The following is a 6,390-nucleotide window of genomic DNA, read 5'->3' as shown; positions in this document are numbered from 1 at the left end:
AAAATGTAAGTTTTCATTTATTGATCCACCAATCTAGTGTTTAAATTTTTAGTCGAAAATATGTATCGTCATCTACCAACTCTGTCTATTATCGGATTACGGGAGGCGGATGGCTTTTTAATTAATAAATTAAGTTTATATTTTGAGGTGTTCGTTGTTTCTTATATATGTCGTCTGCGCATGGAAAATGAAAGCATTATTAAGTTATCAAGTTTTTATGTAGTCTTAGTATTTATTTAAGCCGATTCAAATAAAAATAGATATATTTTTAGTTCCTTGAAAGAAAATAAGAGAAGACACAGAAAGAAAAAAAAAGATATGAGAAACATGCATGAAAACTAATGTAAGAAAATTAAATGTTGGCGAATAAAATTTATCATGCTCTTTTTCTTCTTTTTTTCTTTCCTTTGAGAGTCCTAAAAACAATTAGATCAAAGAATTGACGTTTATTGCTGAAAGGTATATGAAATAAAATTAATTACTGATTATTTGTTCTTATGTCAAACCTCTTCTCTTGTTCTTCAAAGGTTGGGCAAAGTTGCACATACACGGCATGAGCCAAAATGGTTGGTATGGTTTGAGTTTTTTCTTTTGTAGTGGTTGGTTTATTTTGGTTTAGAAATTTAAGAACCAATTGGTTCGATTTGAGTTTTGATTAATAGCAATGAAAAAATAAGCTAAAATGCATTGAAATTTTAAAATTTTTAAAAAAAATAATAAAAGAAAAAAAAATTCAAGCTACGCCCAAAATGGGCCTTGTACTAGGTCTACCCAAAATGGTTCAGTATGTTGTCACATAAGTGAAAATTTAAAAATTGATAAATATGTCAAATGGAATGATAATATCTTTATTATTAGTAATTCTAACATTTGATGTCAATATTTGATGCAATTTTAATCATCGTGCATTGGAAGAGACCTTATATACTAATGCTATATGAATATCTATATGAATATTCAAGTGTGTATGTCCTCCTGTATGCAAATATGTTCAGGATCACAGAAAGCTCGATGAAAATATGAAAAATCTTGAAAGAGTATTACAAGAGTTAAATAGTCAGAAAGAAGATATAGAAGCAACACTAAAGGCAGAGGGTGATCAAGGAAAAAAACCAAGGACTGAAGTTAAAAATTGGTTGCAAAATGTACAGAGGATCAATAGCGAAGCACAGAGTATTGACCAGGAAGTGAAGAAAAGAAAATATTTCTCACGTGCACGTTTGGGAAAAGATGTTGAGGCAAAGATTCAAGAAATGAAAGATTATCATCAAAAGGGCTGTTCTTTCACTAGTTTGGTGATTGATGCACCTCCAGCTAGTGGATTGATATTGCCAACAACAACACTAGTAGGCGAAAACACAAAGAAAATTGTGAAAAACATTTGGGAGGATTTGATGGGTGATGACTGATGAGGTCACAAAGATAGGAGTTTGGGGTATGGGTGGTATTGGCAAAACAGCTATTATGAGACATATCAACAACAGACTACAAGAAGAGACCAATGAGTTCAATGATGTGATTTGGGTCACAATGTCTCAACCACTTGATCTTATCAAACTGCAAACTGAAATTGCAACGGCTTTGAAATTAAGTCTTACAGAAGATGAAGATAAAGTAAGACGTGCAGGGAGGTTATTAGGAAAGTTGAAAGCTAAAAAGAAGTTTGTATTGATACTAGATGATATGTGGGAAGCATTTCCTCTTGAAGAAGTAGGGATCCATGAGCCTAATAAACAGAACGGATGCAAATTGATGATAACTACACGTTCTGTTGGGGTCTGTCCTTCTATGGGATGCGAAGAAGAGGCATTGAATTTGTTCTTAGACAAAGTTGGAAGAAACATTTTGCATGTTCCAACTTTGAGTAAAGAAATCATAAACTCTGTTGTTGAGGAATGTGCTGGCTTACCACTCGCAATTGTCAGTGTAGCTGGTTGCATGAGAGGCGTATATGAAATTCATGAATGGAGAAATGCACTCAATGAATTGCGTGGACTTGTACGAAGTTTCAATAGCATAAATGCTGATGTGCTCGGGCAATTAGAATTCAGTTACCGTCGCCTAAAGGATAAAAAGGTCCAGCATTGCTTCTTATATTGTGCATTGTATCCTGAAGACTTCCCAATCTCGAAGGATGAGCTGATAGGTTACTGGATTGCAGAAGGATTAATCGAGGAAGTGAAAAATGTCCAAGATAAATATGATAGAGGGTATACTATATTGAACAGACTTGTATATTGCTGCTTCTTGGAGAGCACTAAAAAAGGACGCTGTGTGAAGATGCATGATCTTATAAGAGCCATGGCATTACACATTACTAGTGACAGTCCTTTGTTCATGGTGCAAGCTGGCGTACATCTACAGAGATTTCCAGGTGAACAAGAATGGAGACAGGATCTTGAGAAAGTTTCCTTGGTGAAAAATGACTTGCCGGAAATCCCTTCAAATATGTCCCCACATTGTGAAATTCTTTCAACTTTGTTCCTACAAAGAAAAAGAAATTTACAGAGGATTCCTGAATGTTTCTTTGCACACATGCATGGGTTGAAGATTTTTAATCTTTCTTACACCGACATTGAAGTCTTGCCAAATTCCGCCTCTGACTTGCGGAATCTCAGATAGTTGTTGCTTCGATATTGTAGAAGATTGGAGCGTGTTCCTTCTTTGGCGAAGCTGTTGGCACTTCAGTGTTTGGACCTTGAATACACAGCTATAAAGGAAGTCCCTGAAGGTATGGAAATGTTGGAAAACCTTGTCCATCTTACCATTTATTCAAAGATGCTGATCAAGTTTCCAGCTGGTATATTACCTAAACTATGTAATCTCTATAGTTTAAGATTAAATTGGGGATCGGAAACTTCACGAGAAACAGTGCAAGAGGCAGCCAGATCGAGTGATAGATTGGATACTTTTGTTGGCTATTTTTCTAAACTCGATGATTTCAACACATATGTTAAATCTTCAGATGGTCAAAGGTCAAAACATTTTCATTTTCAGGTGTCGACAGTTTACAATGGTTCTGCCGCGAATACTAGATTTTATAGCTTCCTTCGCACAAGGGAAGCAAATAAATCAGTGTGCTTCTATGGGTGCAAAATCTGTGAAAGAGAAGGTGTTACCATTGTGCTCCCAAAAGATGTTCAAGGACTAATTATGCGTGATATCGAAGATGTTACAAGCTTAAATGATGTTTTCTCAAAGGAACAAGGACTAGTTAACGCTGCCAAGTTTTCACATCTTAAAGCTCTTTGGTTTTCCTATTGTCCTAATTTGCAGAAGCTGTTTTCACTTCAGCTATTGGCTGCCCTCCAAAACTTGGAATTTCTCGTAGTCCAAAGCTGTAACAGAAACGAGGAGATAGTAGAAGTCAATGATGAAGAAACTCAGAAAGAATTAGGAATAAGTGCAATCACTATTACACTTCCAAGATTGAAGAAGTTGTGGCTTAGTTTCTTGCCAGAACTTAAGAGCGTTTGCAGTGATAATGCAGTATTGATATGTAATTCTCTCCAAGAAATTCAGATAACCCCCTCCTGCCCCAAATTGAAGCGGCTCTCTCTTAGGCTTCCTCCGCTTGATAATGGGCAACCATCTCCATCCCCCGCCCTTGAAGTTATTAAGATAAGGAAAGAATTGTGGGAATCATTAGAGTGGGATCAAGCCAATGCCAAAGACGTCCTAAATCCTTACTGTAAGTTCGAGCAGAGCTAGAATATATGGTACCCAATATATAATGCAGCAACTCATCTCTGGTTATTTTCAATGCCCATATCTCCTTCTCTACTAAATTTCCATGTCAATTTGATTGTTTTTGCTGCATGGTTTTGGTCCAGTAATGTTTTGCAGCTTGTTCTGCTTTGCAGGATAATATAAGTGGCCATTCCAACTGCCAAAGCTGGTTCAAGAATAAATCCTTCCATTGAGGACCAAAGCAGATGTATATTATCAATTTTATCAATTGTGTCAACGAGACTTATTGAAGTTGATTTGTATGTAGATTAACTTCTTTTCATGTGTAATTAATTTATTTGCTCAAAGCCTCAGAGATCTCCAAATATTATCTTTAGATAAAACTGATTTATCTTGTTTATGGCTCATGGTTGTTTAGCTTTCTCTTTTATATTGGATTTCTTCTATTATCCTAGTAATTGTTGCTGATTTATACACATCAAAGGTTTCACCGCATCATATGTTTTGTTAGAGATTTTTCTATTCTAAATATCACTAGATCTAGAGAAATATAATTTTGTTTTTCCGAAAAAATTTAACATTTTTAATTAATAACATTTCTTTTGATAACCATTGTTGCCTATTTGGCCATCTTTACCTTGTATTTTCATTAGATAACATAGACAATTATAACAGAGCAAATAGGAGAAACATTAGAAACATGAAAATACTGGACATTATTTTATCAACTAGGAAATAAAACCGCACTTCGTGCGGCTTTAAAAAAAATTATTATTATTTTTTATTATTTTGCAATTGATGAAACTAATAAAAATATGAATTATTTTTTTTAAAGATGACGCAGTCTTATAAAACTAATATTATTTATGAAAGTTAATTATTTTTTTGTTAACATTAAAAATATATATTAATGTGTATAGTTCAGTGTACACAACCTTTTCATCAATAAAAATTATGTTCACACTAATCAACTCTCCATTTTTTTTAGTATTAACAGACTCTCATATCTTACAAAGTCTAACCTTTATTATCCAACTATCTTTATCATTGTTTAACTCATGAAGAAAATAGTACTCCATGAAGCATACAATACTAAAAATTTAAATAAGTCAAAAAATAAAAACAAAAAAACATTTCTAAAGAGAATGTTGGTTAAATAATAAAAAAAACTCAAACATAACAAATCTTAAATGCTTAATATTTATAGAGCTTGAAGAAGCCAAAAGATACTAAATAAAAGGTTGCATAATTAAATATAGGATTATGACATTAAAATTAGGTCATAGGGCATTGGTGAGGGAAGAAGAAGGAACATTCCTTCCTATATTAATTAGTTGATGTATTTTAAACCACTAAAGTTTATTTGTTGGCTTAATAAAATAAATGAATGTTTCAAAATTTATAATTAATTTATTATTAATGGTTATATATTGTTGATTTTAAATAGAAAGAGGAAGAGACATGTAATCTTTTGTAATCTATTAATTATTTTATATTTTTAATATTTTGTAATGTAATTATTTTTTAATCTCAACCAATATATTAGATAATAGAGAATATAAAAAGATGAGAAATAATAATGCCACAAATCTTAACCACTTAATATTTATAGAGTTTGAAGAAGTCAAAAGGTACTAAACAAAAGGTTGCATAATTTAAATATGAGATTATGGCATTAAAATTAGACCCTAATGCCATTATTGAGGGAAGATGAAGGAACATTCCTTCCTATATTAATTAATTGATATATTTAAGCCACTAAAATTTAATTGTTGGCATAATAAAATAAATAAATGTTTCAAGATTTATAATTAATTATTATTAATGGTTACATATTATTAAATTTAAATAGAAAGAGGAAGAGACATGTAATCTTTTATAATCTAATAATTAATTTTATTTTTAATATTTTATAATGTAATTATTTTTTTAATATCAACCAATTTATTAGATAATAAAGAATATAAGAAGATGAGAAATAGTGAGGTCACATCACCTCCTCTAGTCCCAACTTTATATATATATATATATATATATATATTTTAATATTTTATAATGTAATTATTTTTTAATCTCAACCAATATATTAGATAATAGAGAATAAAAAAAGATGAGAAATAATGATGCCACAAATCTTAAATATTTAATGTTTATGGAGTTTGAAGAAGCCAAAAGGCACTAAACAAAAGATTGAATAATTAAATATGAGATTATGACATTAAAATTAGGCTCTAATGGCATTGTTGAGGGAAGATGAAGGAACCTTCCTTCCTATATTAATTAATTAATGTATTTTAAGCCACTAAAATTTAATTGTTGGCATAATAAAATAAATGAATGTTTCAAGACTTATAATTAATTATTATGAATGGTTACATATTGTTGAATTTAAATAGAAAGAGAAAAAGACATGTAATTATTTATAATATAATAATTATTTTCTATTTTAATATTTTGTAATGTAATTATTTTTTAATTTCAACCAATTTATTAGATAATAGAGAATATGAAATGATGAGAAATGGTGATGCACATCAACTCTTGTAGTCCCAACTTTATATATATATATAGATAGATATATAGATAGATTAATTTATGTATTTTATGCCACTAAAGTTTAATTGCTAGCATAATAAAATAAATAAATATTTCAAAAGACTTATAATTAATATTAATAAATGATTACATATTGTTGAATTT

General features: G+C 30.8%; 1 pseudogene; it reads left to right on the top strand.

The window, feature by feature from the left end:
• The first annotated feature begins 956 nt into the window (after positions 1-956).
• LOC18036829 lies at positions 957-3,711 on the top strand (annotated as a pseudogene).
• Positions 3,712-6,390: the final 2,679 nt, after the last annotated feature.

Source organism: Citrus clementina, unplaced genomic scaffold (assembly GCF_000493195.1).
Source record: "Citrus clementina cultivar Clemenules unplaced genomic scaffold, Citrus_clementina_v1.0 scaffold_7, whole genome shotgun sequence".
Classification (NCBI taxonomy): Eukaryota; Viridiplantae; Streptophyta; class Magnoliopsida; order Sapindales; family Rutaceae; genus Citrus; species Citrus x clementina.
This window is presented reverse-complemented; position numbering and strand designations above follow the sequence as displayed.